The 18,102-nt window shown below is 37.8% G+C and overlaps 1 non-coding gene across 1 annotated transcript; it reads left to right on the forward strand.

Moving 5' to 3' along the window:
* The first annotated feature begins 712 nt into the window (after positions 1-712).
* LOC127109756 (small nucleolar RNA R71) lies at positions 713-819 on the forward strand. The gene has a single exon (XR_007797011.1). It is a non-coding gene; the product is annotated as a small nucleolar RNA R71 (small nucleolar RNA).
* Positions 820-18,102: the final 17,283 nt, after the last annotated feature.

Raw genomic sequence — 18,102 nt, forward strand, 5'->3', positions numbered from 1 at the left:
GATCTGGGTTTCAAGCATCTTATTGTGAGTAATTATCTGATGAACCTTAGTCCCTAATTGCGTTATCAGTTCGTTTACGTGAATGTTCTAGTTTAGGAATTCTTTATTTTGTTGAGTCTGACCTGATATAAAGTTCTCCATGATCTTCTCAAGGTTAGGCTTCTGGGGCACAACTTGCATAGGTTGATTTGGTTTTTGGGCTTGGAAACCTTGTGGTCTTTGAGGTGCATAGTTTTGGACAGGGTTCTGGTTTTTATAGGAAAAATTTGGGTGATTCTTCCATCCAGGGTTGTAAGTGTTTTAAAATGGGTTACCTTGGGCGTAATTCACTTGGTCGGTGTTCAGGTCGTTCAAAAGGTTATATTCCGCCGATTCGTGTCCTTTAGATCCACAAAGTTCAGACTCTGTGTGGACTACCGCTGCGGTGTTAGAGTTTGTAGAAATATGTTCGACCTTAAGGGCTAAAGCGTCCATTTTCGCTTGCATCATGTCCATAGATCTTATCTCATGTATTCCACCTTGGGTCTCCTTTTTCTCTACTGATGCTCGTTCAGTTCCCCATTGGTAATGGTTTTGGGCCATACCCTCAATTAGGTCACAAGCTTCAGGGTAAGGTTTGTTCATCAACGCGCCACCAGCGGCAGCGTCGATGCTCATCTTTGTGTTATAATGGAGTCCATTATAGAAGGTGTGAATGATCATCCATTGTTCTAGTCCATGGTGTGGGCAGACTCTTAACAACTCCTTGTATCTCTCCCAAGCTTCAAAAAGTGATTCTCCTTGGTTTTGAGTAAATCTAGTTATTTGGTTTCGAAGAACAACAATCTTACTTGGGGGAAAATATCTAGCAAGGAATACTCTCCTAAGGTCTTCCCAGGTAGTTATTGAGTTAGCTGGAAGTGAATCTAACCACGAACGTGCTCTATCTCTGAGGGAGAAAGGAAATAATCTTAAACGAATCGCATCAGGTGAAGCACCGTTGGATTTAAAGGTGTCGGCCAGTTGGATAAAGACTTTTAAATGTTGATTTGGGTTCTCAGTAGTGAGACCCGCGAATTGGTTCTATTGCATTAATTGCAGTAAAGATGATTTTAGTTCGAAATTGTTGGCAGGAATTAGGGGGTTTACTATACTAGAACTAGGTTCCTCGTCAGAGGGTTGGGCAAATTCCTTAAGAGGTCTTCGGTCGCGATTCTCGTCCATAGCTTCCTTAATTTGGATGAGTAAGAGGCGTGTACGAGTGTAATGTTCGGGTTCCGCTAAAGGATCTACTAAATTTCCGGTGTTACGGGTTCTTCGCATTTACCGGCTAATAATGCCTTAGTCTAGACGGTGTAACAACAGGGTACGAAATTTGACGAAGTTGGTCCCCGGCAACAGCGCCAAAAACTTGATCGCTATATTCGCAAGTGCACGAATCGCGTCAAAGTAATATAAAAGAATATCGATCCCACAGAGACCAAATCATCAATCTATCGACTACTTTTGCTATGATGTATATCTAAGGCGGTACAAATGAGATATTGATGTCGCAAAATAACAAGAAATAAAGAAAATGATAAGTACAATGCAGATAAAGATAGGCTTGAATGTAATTCACGTCAGTTAAACGATGCTTTGATTGTCTAAATAGAACTACTTATAGGGCAATATTTTCTACTCTTGAAAAGAATCCATTTAACAGGAACTGTCGCTTTCGTGTATTCAGAACCGAGTTTACCCTTAAATTAAGGCATTTTATTGTCACTTATAAAAGGTGCACAAAACGCTAAAGTAGTAAACCTATTTTTAAGAAATAAGACTCATAAGCTTAGTTGAAAAGTGATTTTGATTCGAAAAGTTTACCCAAGGAGTTTCTGATTTTAAATCTATCAACGCGTCCGAAAACAGTTTCAAAAATCATTTTTCCTTAAAGTGATAAAAATTCCTAGTTAACTAAGCCAGGGTGCTTTTTCACTCCTTGAGTAGTTAAAATTAACCAAGTTTTTTTTCTTCAGAAATCTCGAATTAAAAATCAAAACAGCCTCTAAAGCATTTCTACAGATGCAATATGTGAAGCATCTCTTTAACTGTGATCCTTACATTCTAACCTTTGTAAGATTTAGCCAGACATGGTAATACAAACAAATACAATGATATTGAACATGTTGAAAAGAATTTTAGAATGTAAGGCGTGAAGAACAAGTAAAGCGTGTAAAACAATTAAAACGAGCAATAAAGATAATGGCGAGAAAATTAAATAAAGTAAAGACAATGGCAGGAAATTAAATAAAGTAAAGCATGACTAGGAATTAAATAAAGTAAAGCATGACAAGTAAAATAAAAAGGCGATTAAATTAGAACCTGCTCCAAATGGAGGCTTTAGATCTGGTACAAGGAAGTAAATAAACCTTTGACTTTGAAAATAAAGACGACATCAAAATCAAAGTGCTCCAACTCAATTTCACTAAGGTGAGATAACCCCTTGATGTGACGGATTACCGCTTTTACAGATGATAATATAGTCTTAGTTTTGTAAACTAAGTTGGATGATTTGAAAGTGAACTAGAACGACCTATTTATAGAGGAACTCAGCAGCATGCAAAGACCAGGATGCCCTTCAGCTTCTCTTTAGTGGGAACGCGGAATTCAAAGGTGGCGCCTGGCACCCCTCCATGTGAGTAAATGGGGAAGTTTATGGGATCGTGGCAATTTCCTCCTGGTTGAGGGCTGATGTGTCATGGCTTCTCCTATAGCGGTCGCCATGCAGAACGTCACGAGTACAATATTTGCCGAAAACCCTAATTTTTTGGTCTTTTTGCTTCGTTTCTTCTAAAAAGGTGCTGAAAGAGCTAAATACCTGAAAACAACACAAAAGAGAGCATAACACAAGCAAAATGATAATAAAGACCTAATAAACATGTGTAATCCGAGTCAAATATGCAGTATTTTTCAGTATGATCACTCACCCAATTCTCCATAATTCTTCTTGATCTTTGGTTGTCTGATGTCCTACCAATGTAGGCAACAAGATTGAGTTGCTTTAAGATCAAATTGAAGCAACTCAGATCATGATTCTCAAATTTCAACTCCCTGTATCTTTCAATATACTTGGAGTTAGGAGAAATCGAGGGCATATTCGAGCTCCTGAGCATTTTTACTTTAAGTGAGATTGTAAGTCTCCCCTCTTTCATGGTATTGTGTGGAAACTTGGTATTTTTTCCTTTGGAATATGTCTTGGTTCAAGGATCCATGATTGTGAATAGTGGGTTGAGTGTTCTCCAAAGAATGACTTAAACAAAAGCAAAAGCACTACTAACTTCTAATCAACTAACAACTAACATTTAATTTCAAGCCATTTACTTTTATGCACTTTAATTTTAAGTCTTTATTCATTTTCCATTATTCATACCATTTAACTTGTTTACTTTAATGTCATTTTTACTTTGCTCATTTGAGCCTTATCTTGTGATTATATTGTGATTGTATATACTTGTTTGTGTTTGTGGTCTTTTGACCTTAATGTACATAATAACAACAAAAACCTTAAAAGACATTTGTGTGGACTGTTGGATTTGATCTGAGACATTGGACTTAGAATTAGGCAACACTCCCTATGCAAAAGGACTTGACCAATGTCAACTTTCATGAAACCAAGTGCTTGTGAATTGAAACTTCATCTGATGCAAGTATTGTGATCCCATTTGAGTTCATCTACTACCTGGTCTTATTGAAGCTGTTACCTTGAACATGTGCCTATTGCATATCTTTGGGTTCATCTGATACATGGGAGATTATGAAGAAGATCATGGAGTTTATAAGCTTGGATGGGGTTATCTTTATTTGATGCCTTGCTCTTCATATTGCTATTTGTGTATTGATATTGCTTGATTCTAAAGTCCAAGGGAAATTTGGGTTTATATATGGCATTCTTGTCTATTGGATTGCATCCCATTGGTTAGATCTTTTTAAATCTTAAATTTTAATTTTTGCTTAGGAGTAGTCTCTTCATCTCTTCCCCACTTCTTTAATTTCAAATCTCTCCCTCCTTTTAAAATCTTCTTCGCTTGTGTTTTTTTTAACTTAAACCATATTGTAAATTAGAAACTTTGGCCTTATGCCATTGTATTTTTAAAATATTTTCTTAATCAAGCTTGTAAATGAACCTAACTATACTTGACTTAAAATTTCAAAAGACAAAAAGAACTAATACCCATTCAAACCTTTTTAGGCCTTTTGTGCCTTTGTCAAACTTAATTTTTTGTTAAAAACAATGCATCCACTTTAAAATTGTTACCACGAACTACGAGGTTATAATCCCTCATTTTATGTTGGTACGTAGACATAAGTCTGAAGGTCTTGTCAAACACAAAAATATAATTAATGAATTCTTTTCTCATCCCCGCACTCTATTTATTTGCAAACATCATTTTATACAAAAACGCATATGCACACAAAAAAAGGCTCCTTAGGAGTACCTAGGACACTTTGGGTGCTAACACCTTCCCTCTCTGTAACCAACCCCCTTACTTGTAATCTCTGGCATGTTATTAGTTTTGATTTGAAAAATTCTTATCTTTGGGTTTTGTTCGTACTTTTCCCTTTTCCCTTGGAAACAATAAAAGCACGGTGGCGACTCTGGTTTAATTGACGTCTAGCTAATCCATAACTTGATGGTCATGAATTTACCGCTACAGAAATTAAGTGGAGACTCTGCTGGGGAGTAGTCTCTAGTGGGTTTAGCCTACCTTTTTGTGTGTATATAATTGTATATTTGATGTATGTATATTTGTTTGTGTGATATAATCTTCTTGTTGTGCTTGGTGATCTCTGAGTGGTGAGATAAGTTCTAACCCGAACTTGAGTGCAATTAAGTTAGGAAGATGGTATAGCCATTTTTGACTTGTGTGGATTAGTCCTTAAAAAGTTGGCTTGAGACCCATCTACTCAGTGGAGACCCTTTTGGAGTTATGAATGTCACACAAGTTATTTGTGGTTAGGCATTACTTTATCTGATTTGGGGTCCGAGAAGCTGAGGAACGTAGAACATTTAACCCCTCTTGGCCTATTTAGGACGTAGTGTGGTGACTGTTCAGGTGTAGACTTAATAAAAGTTGTTACGCGATACTACACTCAGACGAGTTTCTCTTGAGAATATTATGGGTTGATGAGTCAGACATCCTAACCTGTAATATCCGATAGATGGAATTAAGACTCTGGGGAATTTTTAGAACACGATCTACAGGTTTTATCCTTAGTACACTCCTTTGGGATTGTTCATTACCCGACTCCATGCTCGTGACTCACAACAAACCCTTGATTCTTGGTTAATCCAGTCAAGTCTTGTTAATATCAATGGAACTTGGGTGTTGATAAGGTGAAAACCATAATCCACCAAAATGGATGATAGATCTTGACAATGACTTGATTCATCCCTTGAACTTTGTTTGTCTGCCTTGTGTGTGATCCCTTATTTGTGATTGTTGCATTCATGCATTCATGCACATCATAACATTCATCACACAAATAATTCCAAGGAACTGAGGTCTTATTTGCAAATATTTTCAGACCATAGATTATGGAAGAAGGAACACTAAGAAGTACAGTTTCAGATGTCTCGACTTGAAAGAGTTAAGGAAACTGTCATCTTTTGTATTAGATCCCTTGGACTTCAAGCAACATCGTGGGAAGCTTACACCCTTTGGGTGAATAAGAGAGCTTTGGAATTGAATATGCCTTAGGCTTGCGAGAGACCTATGTTTATGATTGTGGTTGAGCCATTAACTCTCCCTAACCAAGATGTAGAGGAGTTGGAGGAAGCACTTGCTAAGATGAAGCAAAAGAAGGATACGTGGGAAGAGCGGTTCCATGCTTTGAGCAGAAATCATGAGGAGTTGCAGCTTGAGTCTAAGGACAAAGATGCACTTATTGAGCTTCTTGAGGACCGAGTAATGAAGAGACAGAAAGAGCCATAGGTTACATCTTCCTCTAGTATGCCTCAGCCTTTCGTTGCTTGGAAGAAGATTGTTGATCAACTTGTCCTCGAGAAGACTCAGATGAAGACTTCTTTTGAGTCCGAGATCTGACACATCTAGAGGAAGTACGCGCCTGCGGCCCGATCATCTAGCATTGTTGTTAGGGACCCTTAGGATGACTAGTTTCCTTTTCTCTTGTATTTTGTATTTTTGGTTTCTAAAATTGTACTCAGTGTAATCATTCCAAATTATATAAATAAAAGAGATTTTATGGTCAATCAAATTGTGCAATTGTTATTATTATATATTTGCAAATAAAATAGTATGTTCCTTGAAAATAAAAATAATCAAGCATTGCATTTCATGCATCATTTGCATACAAGTCTTCTTTCGCCAGATGTCCTATTGGTTCTTCTTTTGTGCTTCAGCCAAGCTAACTCATCGATACAATACTCGCGCCAATAATTCGCGAATCATGGAACATCTAGAGCAAGAGAACATAGACTTGAAGGAAGATATCGCCCGTTTGACTGCCATGATGGAGTCAGTCCTAGCTGCTCAAAGTCAACCTTCTCCAAAGCCTGCAACTCCTCCTCCTCAGAGGACGGTCATATCAGAGGTTGTTTCTTCAACCGTGTCTGCCGCTCATTTCGCTCCTGCCATGCTTGCCGGATTCCCGTGGGGAATGCCGCCCAACTTTGTTCTTGAAGGGTTCGCGCCTAATTTTGCTTCCATTCCGGCATCTAGCCTGGTCATGTTTGTTCCACCACCGGTTGTTCACACTTTGCCTCGTGTTGAGGTTACCATCTACCCTTCTGATCCGTCTGAGGGTCCGAATGTCTATGAGAAGATGGATGAAATGAAAGACCAATTCCTTGAGCTGCAAAAGGAGTTGAAGACCCTGAGGGGAAAAGATTTGTTCGGTAAGAGTGTTGCGGAACTTTGCTTGGTTCGTAATGTCAAAATCCCGATGAAGTTCAAAGTCCCTGACTTTGAAAAGTATAAGGGGAATACCTATCCACTCAGTCATCTCGTCACGTATGCTAGAAAGATATCGACGCAACCTGATAATGATCAGTTACTGATTCATTATTTCCAAGACAGTCTGTCTGGTGCCGCTCTGAGGTGGTACATGGGTTTGAATAATGCGAGTGCCCGCATGTTCAATGATTTGGGTGAGGCTTTCATGAAGCAGTACAAGTATAATATGGATATGGCGCCGGATAGGGACCAATTGAGGTCATTCTCTCAGAAGGATAAAGAGGCGTTTAAGGAATACACTCAATGATGGAGAGAGTTTACCGCTCAGATTACCCCTCCTTTGGAAGAAAAGGAGATGACTATGATTTTTCTCAAGACCCTGAGCTCATTTTACTATGAGCACATGATTGCCAGTGCCCCCAGTGATTTTACCGAAATGGTAAACATGGGGATGAGACTAGAAGAAGGTGTCCGAGAGGGACGATTATCTAGAGAGGAGGTTTTGTCTAGCAAGAAGTACGACAGTGGGTTTGCCAGAAAGGAAGAAGGAGAGACTAATGTAGTGTCCGTTGGGAGGGAGATGAGGTATCATGTTAGAAGAAGTCCACAACCCCGTCAACACCATCATTCAGTATCATCTATTATTCTAGTATTTTCAAACAACCAATCAATGCTCGTTCAACAACAACATCAACAATAACCATCGTAAAGAACAAACAACTACAACAACAACAATACCAACAATAATCAACAACAACAAAATTTCGAGAGGAAGAAGGTCTCTTTTGACCCGATTCCTATGTCTTATGTTGAATTGTATCCATCATTGATTCTCAAGAACCTTTTGCAAACAAGAAATCCTCCACAGATTCCTGAACCACTTCCATGGTGGTACAAGCCAAAGTTTCACTGTGCCTTTCACCAAGGGGCTCCTGACCATGATATTGAGAACTGCTACCCTCCTGAAGCATGAAGTCCAGAAGTTGGTCAAAAGTGGAACGGTGTCCTTTGAGGACCGTACACCGAATGTAAAAGCTAACCCATTACCTGCTCATGGTAATCATTCTGTCAATATCGTGGATGGCTGTCCTGGGGAGTTCAAAGTATATGCTGTACTTTTCATTAGAAGGTCCTTGGTGACAACGCACAAGGATATTTGTATGGTGAGTGATTGTGAGCATGCCCATGATGGTTGTGCAATTTGCAGTGTTAACCCCCGAGGTTGTGTGGTCGTAAAGAGAGACATCCAGAGGTTAAAGGATGAGGGTATGATCCATATTCTTCAGTACCGTCATTTAGGTGACGATGTGAATGATATAGTGCCAGTGTTCAAGACTCTAGAGAGACTGGTGATTCATTTTGACAGCAGCAACAGTAACAATGTCAGTAATAGATCGGTATCACCGTTGGTAATACGGTTAGCGGATCCAGTCCTATATGCATCCGATAAGGTTGTCCCTTACCAATACAATGCGACTATGTTAGAGAATGGTCGAGAGGTTCCTTTGCCTACGACCAATTCTGTTGTAGGCATTGCTGATGTTACGAAGGTGAGCCATAGCGGTCATGTTTTTGGGCCGGTGTTCCCAAAGAATGTAGAAGATGTATCTTCCAGTAAGAGTGTTGAAGTGCCTGCAGTTGATCCGGTTAACGCTCCAAAGTGTCAGTCTGGTGAGTCCAGTGGTTTGAAGCCTAGTGATGATGATGAGTTACTCCGGTTGATTAAGAAGAGTGAATTTAATATGGTGGAGCAGTTGCTCCAAACTCCCTTCAAAATTTTAGTGGTGTCGCTACTAATGAATTCTGAAGCACACAGAGAAGCATTGCAAAAAGTATTGGAGCAAGCTTATATAGAGCATGATGTTACGGTTGATCAGTTTGATCATATTGTGGCTAATATCACCTCCTATAACAATCTGAGCTTTTGTGATGAAGAACTCCCTAAGGAGGGTAGAAATCACAATCTAGCGTTGCACATTTCAATGAACTACAAGGAGGATACTCTGTCGAACGTATTGATTGATATGGATTCTTCATTGAATGTTCTTCACAAATCAACTCTTTCCAGATTGTCATATCAAGTAGATCCGATGAGGTACAATGGTGTGATCGTCAAGGCATTTGATGGTTCTCGCAAGACTGTGATTGGTGAGGTGGACCTTCCAGTGAAGATAGGTTCGAGTGATTTCAAAATTACTTTCCAAGTAATGGATATCCACCCAGCCTATATCTGCTTGTTAGGAAGGCCATGGATACATGAAGCTGGAGCCGTTACGTCAACTTTGCACAAGAAATTGAAGTTTGTCAAGGATGGAAAACTTGTTATCATTGGTGGGGAGAAGGCTTTGTTGGTAAGCTGCCTGTCGTCTTTCTCTTATGTAGAAGCTGAGGATGAGGTTGGAACTTCGTTCCATGCTCTATCTATTGCTGAGGAAAAGAGAGTTGGGGCACCTATGTCCTCCTTCAAAGACGCTTAGAAGATTGTTGAAGACGGTATTTTCGATCAGTGGGGCCAGATGGTAGAGGTCACCGAGAACAAGAGCAGAGCCGGTTTGGGATTCCAACAAGGTTCATCTGAGTTTAGAGCTGAAGATGTGCAACCCAGTTTCCATAGCAGAGGGTTCATTCATGGTAATGAACAACACTTAGCTGTCGTGATCGAGGGTGATGAAGATGAAGACTGCACCAATTTTGTGACGCATGGAAAAGCATGCAACAATTGGACTACTGTTGATGTTCCTGTAAGTATGCATCATTATAAGTAATTGCTTTTATTATTTTTGAAAATCCTTCTCCTATGCCTAAAGGAGAAGTGAACATTGTTGGCATTTTCAAATTCAGCCATTAATAAAATTCAATTCTATTCATCCACATCTATGATGTTTTATTTTTACTTTTTGCTTTTTTCTGGAAAATGCTAATCACAAAAAACATGAATAAATAAATATAATTGTCCATATGCATAATATTTGGTCACCAAATCACTTCTCTAAAATCAAAATATCAAATCATTATGCAGGTTGGTTTCTAAACCCATTGAATACAATGATCCTACTCCTTCGCCAAATTTTGAATTCCATGTATTTGAAGCCGAGGAAGGAAGTGATGAAGAAGTATCTGATGAATTGTCTCGTCTACTAGAGCACGAGGAAAAATCCATCCATCCGTTTAAAGAGAAGATTGAGTTAGTCAACTTGGGTTCCGAAGATGATGTGAAGGAAGTCAAGGTTGGGTCTCGACTATGTCCAGAAGTGAAGAAGGGGTTGATTGATCTTCTCTGAGAGTATTCAGATGTGTTTGCCTGGTCCTATCAAGACATGTCTGGGTTGGATTCTGAGATTGTGGAGCATAGATTGCCGTTGAAGCCAGAATGCCCGCCAGTCAAGTAGAAGTTGAGGAGGACTCATCCTGGTATGGCAGTGAAGATCAAAGAAGAAGTGCAAAAGTAGATTGATGTCGGTTTCCTTGTTAATGCCGAGTATCCGCAGTAGGTGGTCAACATTGTGCCTGTTCCGAAGAAAAATGGAAAAGTCCGCATGTGTGTTGATTATAGAGATTTGAATAAAGCCAGTCCGAAAGATGATTTCCCTCTGTCACACATTGATATGTTGGTATACAATACAGTTAAATTTAAAGTCTTTTCGTTTATGGACAAATTTTCCAGATATAATCAGATCAAGATGGCACCCGAAGATATGGAGAAAACCACATTCATTACACCTTGGGGAACATTCTGTGATAGAGTGATGCCTTTTGGTTTAAAGAATGTTGGTGTAACTTACCAGAGGGAAATGACTACTCTTTTTCATGATATGATGCATAAAGAGATCGAAGTCTATGTTGATGATATGATTTCCAAATCCATTGATGAAGAGGAACATGTTGAGCATTTGTTGAAGCTATTCCAGCGTTGAGGAAGTATAAACTCCGCTTGAATCCCAATAAGTGTACTTTTGGTGTTCGTTCTGGTAAGTTGTTGGGCTTTATTGTCAATGAGAAGGGTATTGAAGTTGATCTGCCAAGATAAAAGCAATATAAGAGATGCCTGTGCCCAAAACTGAGAAGCAAGTCAGAGGTTTCCTTAGCCGCTTGAATTATATCTCAAGATTTATTTCACACATGACTACCACATATGCGCCTATATTCAAGCTTCTTCGGAAATATTAGTCTTGTGATTGTACCGAAGACTGCCAAAAAGCTTTTGACAGTATCAAAGAGTATCTACTTACTGTAAGACCCTAATTTTGACCCTAAGATCCCTCATGGCATCATGTTATTGCACAAGTGCATTGCCTCAAGGATCATAACATGTTTGGCTCCTTAACCCTAAAGGTTGGGACTTGGTTGAGTGATTTGAGATAACCAAGCATGATTGTATTGTATGTTGTTGCTTTTCATATTTGATTACTAACCAAAAGCACAAAAATATGTCACTAACTCTTTTGTTTTGAAGCTCAAGTGATTATGTGCTCCACAATGCTCCTTGGAGACTCCTAAGCTCAATGCAATGGCTAGATGAAGATGAGAACAAGCATGGCAATGGTCCATAAAGTTCCTAATCATCATAATGTCTCCCAGGTATCTCAATTTACCAATTTGATCAAGATAACCCAAAGGGCTTGAAGATTGTTTCCCAAGGAAACCCTAATTTCACTATGTTTTGACTATGCCTTGCCCATGAAGCAATCTCAACCTATGATCAAATTTAATCAAGGGAAGTTATTTCATTTATCATTTTATACATATATGAGCCTATTTGAGGCCCCTCAACCATTTGTTCATCAAGATTGGAAGTTTGACTTTGAATAGTGGACCAGTCAAGTCATCTAACTAAGCTGAGGTTCAATGAACTATAACTTTTGATGTGTTTGTCAAATTAAGATGACCCCAAACGAAAACATGTTACTAAGAACCATATTAAAAACTTTCATGTTCGTAAAAAATCCATTTGAATCTTGGAAGGTCATCATTCATTTCAAAACATTATAGGTCATTTTGACTGAAACCCTAATTTTGGGTCAACTTGCCAAGGGCATAAATTTCTCAATTTTTATGATTTTGATGTGGGACTAAATTCATTGGAAATTTTGATATGTCTAATTCAAATGTTATGTTGGACAAAATTTCATAATCCTAAAGGAAATACATGTTCCATTGCAAAACATTATAGGGCATCTTTGACCTAATTCATTGAATTTGAAAAATTACCCAACTTCAAATGCCCATAACTTTGTCATATAAAATCCAAATGATGCAAAGTAAGAGTCTAAATTGACTAACTTGAAAATATCTACAACTTTGATGTTGGAGAGTTTTTCATTTGAAGCTTGTATCATGAGGACAGAGGGGTTTGTTCAAGCTTACTTTTGGCTAACTTTTTCAAAATGATTTGAACATGTTTTACACTTAAACTTTCCAAGCCAGTTTTGATCAATTTGCACCTGTCAAATGGTTTTTTTGCCCAACATTCTTTTATTCCTTATTTCAAGAGCTTTCCAACCATTACTCACAATGGTCATTTGGATCTACCATTTGGGAGATTTATTTATGTGCATTTGTGATATTTTATGTTAAAACTTGAAATGCAAGTTGTTTCCATTCCATGTACACGACCACATACTTTCCATATGATCTCAGCAAGCTCCTCCAGCCATACATGGGCCTCTCACACGTCCACAAATGGCCATGCATTCAAAATTTTAATTCCCATGCACATGAGCAAAGTGTGAATTCAAATGCATTTACCTATAAATAAGGGTTTCCTCTCCTTCATTTGATAACCTTTTGGAGATCCCACATGTTGTTGAACTGAAACCACACCCTCACCAAATGAATCATTCACCATTTTTTCAGTATTTTCGAGCTTGAAATTCAGCAACATTAGCTGAATTTCAAATCTAGATTCCTTAGCCAATCATCTTCCCTACATTCAGAGATGAAAAAGGAGCAAAAAGCTTGAAGAATTCGTGGCCAGAAACTCACCATTTTGAAGGTATAATCTCAAACTGTTTGGATCTGAAACTTGCAATTCAATGTAATATTCTTGTGCTTTTGTGGTTCTCTAAAGTCCTCATACTTTAGGCAAGCTTTTGGTGCATTCAATTTTCCATTTCAAGAGCAATCCGTGTGGACACCATGATTTTCTCCTTCATTTTTCTCTCAATATAGGAAGAATGAGAGAAATATAATGGTACAATGATGATCTACATCACATGAGCTTCATTTCCATGCCCTTGTTTTTCATTTTTGATGAGATTTATTTTCCTGCAATTCTGGCCGGAGTTTGTGTGGTTGATCAGAGAAGATGGTGGTTTCCACCACCACCATCACCACGTGTTCTGATCCTAGCCTTTGGATCTCTCTCTCTCACGATCTAATCTCGTGCTTCCATTCTAATTACTTGTTTTAATGCATTATGTTGCGTTGTTGACTAGAGTCCACCATGCATCCTCAGATCCAGACCGTGTATCATTGTCACGTCAATTAATGAAATGGATCTGGTGGCTCAGTTTTTTTCGTTTATTTCATTTTTCTCTTTATTTTATTTTAATTCCTTCTATTTTCAATAATTCATAAAAAAATTCATATGAAGTCAGAAAAATATGAGACCAACTTAAAAAAATTTCTTGAAAAATCTAGTTTCATATTATGATTTTTAATTATTTTTGTGACCTCATTTGATATTTTTCATGAATTATTTGATTTTTAATGATTTTAATTCATTTTAAAATGCTTTTTGACTTTAGAAAAATACAAAAATATTCTCATAGCATCTATGGATCATGATAAGTCAATGAAAAATAATCTCAACAATTTCTTGTTTGTTTTGAGATTATTTGAGATTTTAATTCATATTATGCTATTTTTTGTTGTTTTTAATTGATTTTAATTGCTTTCTGGTTTTAAAATTTTGTGAGAAAATTAGTCAAAGTTTGTTTGACTATGTTGAACCTATGAAAATTTAATTGGACATATTGAAGTTGTTTTGAATTGAATTTGAGGTTCAACTTTGTTTGTTTAATTTTTATTTGTATTTTCTTTTAATTCAAAAATTACCAAAAAAATATTGTTGACTTCTTGACTTGTTATATTCATTCCTCTTCTATTTGGTGTTGATTAAGGTTGAATTGATTCAACTTTGATCAAATTCATTGGATCTTGTGGTTTGATAATCCTTAAGGATCATCACCTAGAGAGATGAATAAATTTGATCAAGGATGAGTTATCCCTTGATCAATTGGGATTGGTTGATGTCTTCTAACCCCCCTCCCTTTCATCTTTATCCCTTTCTTTCCTTCAATGGCCAATGAGTTAAAGTCTTGAGGTTGGTCTTGACAAATGGAAGTTTAATCTTCTTTGATCCAAACCAAACTCAACTTGATCCATGATCAAGTGAGTTATTTTGTGTCAAAGATAGGTTACTTCTTGGTCAAGCAAATAACCAAAAGTCAATACAAGGCCCTTCCTCTTTTGTTTGGCATGACAAGTTTAAGGAGCTTGGCTTACTAGTCATGACCTCTAACTTGTGTTCTTTTCCCATATTCTTATTGACCAGCCTCAAATAGGTGTGGCTACTATATTAGTCCACTTACGATTGCTTAACATAGCACTACATTGTCTTATGACAAGCTAACATAACTCTACTAACTACTAAGTTTAATTTGAGCTTTTAAATTCTTGTCATTTACTTTTAATGTCATTTATTTGTTTCTCATTATTCATCTTGATTTTTATTTTGCTCACTTGAGCACATATTTTATGTTTATGTCATTTTCCTTTTGCTCATTTGAGCCCATTATTATATATAAATATATTGCTATATTGTGTTGTTTTGTGTTTGTTTTGATGTGAACCAAAATGCAAAAAGGAGAAAGGACTTAGAATTAGGATTCACCCATGCTTAAAGGAGTTCAAGAGCAACTAGGTCTCATGCCTTTAGAATTCAAAATGTATTGAAGAGAAACTAGGCCTCATGCCTTTAGAATGCTAAAATTCAAAGTTGACCTCAAAAGACTTCTCCTCAAACTTATTCTTTGTCCATTCCCTTTATTATGTTGTGAGCCTTTTAATGTGTGCTTTTGTGTGATAGGAATCTCATCTTAAGATTGGGAAAAGAGGACCATTGTCATGAGTAGCCAAGTTAGGAGCCAAGCCAAATGGAGATCCTAGGAGCTTGAATTTAAATTATTGATCGCTTACTTTGTGTGCTAAATCCAAAGGAAAGGAGCATCTTGAGTCATTTCTATGACTCCAAGAAAAGGAACTCCAAGGGTTATCTTTCCCCTCTTATCTTTGTATGCTTTAGGAATAGCCCTTCTCTCCTCTCTTCCCTCTAACCAAGCCAAACATTATTTTCAAACTTTGACTTTATTTCAAAATTAGAAACCTAGGCCTTAGGCTTTTGACTTTTCAAAACCATTTTCATAAATACTCATTGTAAATAAACTTTAATCCAACTTTGACCTCATTTTGTAAATAAATTTAACTTGTAAATATAAACCATTTCAAGTTGTTTTGTGGTTCCAATGGCCACTTGTTTAACTCTTTTCAAAAACATTAGTCATAGGTTTGAGTTATCATAGTGGTTGATGTAAATCTCACCTCATCCTTAGTGTTGGATTATAAGTCTTCCATGCTTATTATAGGGTTAACCCCTCACTAGCATGTTGAAGCCTTCCTCACATGGTGGATTGTTGGTTTAGGTTGAGTTTTCTCCCTTTAATAACAAAAGACCTTAAGGCTTTTGATTAAAATCAATTCACCAATCTTTGAAATTTTTACCACGAACTATGAGGTTTTGATCCTCCTTTGTGATGATACGTAGGCAATGGGTTCATCCATTCAAACAACAAAAATTGTAAATATAATCTATTCTCTTCTCATCCCTCCAATATTTTGCACAAATCTTTTCACAAATACCAACCTACAACACATGTTTGCAAAAAGGGTTCCCTTAGAGTACTAAGGATATTTTGGGTGCGTAAAACCTTCCCATTTCATAACCAACCCCCTTACCTAGATCTCTGACATTTTTATTAGTTTTTGACTTGAAAAACTTCTTACTTGGCTTTTGTTCGTTTTTTAGCCTTTCCTTTGGATAAATAAAAGTGCGGTGGCGACTCGAATTATATGTTGACTTTTCGTTTAGTCAATAAACCTAAAGGTAACGAAAACCCCGCTACACTTACGCCTCCGATTTTGTCTCCGCCTGTGGAAGAAAGACCTTTGATCATGTATTTGAATGTGCTTGAAGAGAGTATGGGTTATGTTTTAGGTCAGCAAGATGAGACTAGAAAGAAAGAATATGCTATTTACTACCTCAGTAAGAAATTCACTGATTGTGAGACTCGATATTCTATGCTTGAGAAGACTTGCTGCGCATTGGCTTGGGCTGCTAAGCGTCTGCATCAATATATGTTAAATTATACCACTTGGTTGATATCCAAAATGGATCCAATCAAGTATATTTATGAGAAGCCTGCTTTAACTAGGAGGATTACCCGTTGGCATATGTTGTTATCAGAGAATGATATTGAATACCGATCTCAGAAAGCGATCAAAGGTAGTGTCTTGGCTGACCATTTGGCTCACCAACCAATTGAAGATTACCAATCAGCGCAGTATGATTTTCCAGATGAAGAGATTTTGTACTTGAAAATGAAAGATTGTGATGAACCATTGCTTGCAGAAGGGCCAGAACCTGGTTCCCGTTGGGGCATGGTATTTGATGGAGCTGTTAATCAATATGGTAATGGCATTGGGGAAGTAACCATTACTCCTCAAGGCACGCATTTTCCATTTACAGCTAGATTGACTTTCAAGTGTACAAATAACATGGCTGAGTATGAAGGTTGCATTATCGGGCTTGAAGAGGCCATTGATCTCAGAATCAAGTATTTGGACGTCTATGGAGATTTGACTTTGATTGTGAATCAGATCAAAGGTGAATGGGAAACGAATCAACCTAGTTTGATACCATATAAAGATTATGCGAAGAGGATTTCAACTTTCTTTACAAAGGTTGAATTTCATCATATCCCTCGAGATGAAAACCGGATGGCAGATGTAATTGCAACGTTGGCATCAATGATTGTGGTAAAGTATTGGAATGAAGTTCCTATTTTGACTGTGATGCGTCTTGATAGGCCAACTCATGTGTTTGCTGTTGAAGAAGCCAAAGATGAGAAGCCGTGGTATTTTGATATCAAGTGTTTCCTCCAAAGTCAGACTTACCCGCCTGGGGCATCTTTGAAAGATAAGAAGACTTTGAGAAGATTAGCCGGCAATTTCTACCTGAATGGTGATGTATTGTACAAGAGAAACTTCGATATGGTTTTGCTCAGATGTGTGGACAGACACGAAGTAGACTTATTGATGACTAAAGTCCATGAAGGTTCCTTTGGTACTCATTCCAAATTACATGATATGGAAAAGAATATGTTGAGAGCAGGTTACTATTGGTTGAAAATGGAATCTGACTGTTGCAAGTTTGTGAAGAAATGCCACAAGTGTCAAATGTGTGCAGATAAGATTCATGTTCCTCTGACACTGTTGAACTTCATTTCCTCCCCATGGCCTTTCTCCATGTGGGGAATTGATATGATTGGCATGATTGAGCCCAAAGCTTCAAATGGACATCATTTCATTTTAGTGGCAATTGACTACTTTACAAAGTGGGTTGAAGCGGCATCGTACGCGAATGTAACCAAGCAAGTTGTTGTGAGGTTTATCAAGAATCAGATTATATGTCGTTATGGTGTGCCAAGTAAGATCATTACTGATAATGGATCGAACTTGAACAATAATATGGTGGAAGCTCTTTGCAAAGACTTCAAGATTGCATCTCATAATTCTTCTCCCTACATACCTAAGATGAATGGGGTTGTTGAAGCTGCGAATAAGAACATCAAGAAGATTATCAAGAAGATGGTTGTAACATACAAGGATTGGCATGAGATGCTCCCATTTGCTTTGCATGGGTATCGTACATCCATTCGCATGTCAACAGGGGTAACCCCTTTCTCACTTGTTTATGGCATGGAAGTTGTGCTCCCTGTAGAGGTTGAGATCCCATGATTGCGTCTACTGATGGAAGCCAAGTAGGCTGAGGCTGAATGGTGTCAGACTAGGTATGATCAGCTGAATTTGATTGAAGAGAAGAGGTTAG

The sequence above is a fragment of the Lathyrus oleraceus genome, chromosome 7 (assembly GCF_024323335.1).
Source record: "Lathyrus oleraceus cultivar Zhongwan6 chromosome 7, CAAS_Psat_ZW6_1.0, whole genome shotgun sequence".
NCBI lineage: Eukaryota > Viridiplantae > Streptophyta > Magnoliopsida > Fabales > Fabaceae > Lathyrus > Lathyrus oleraceus.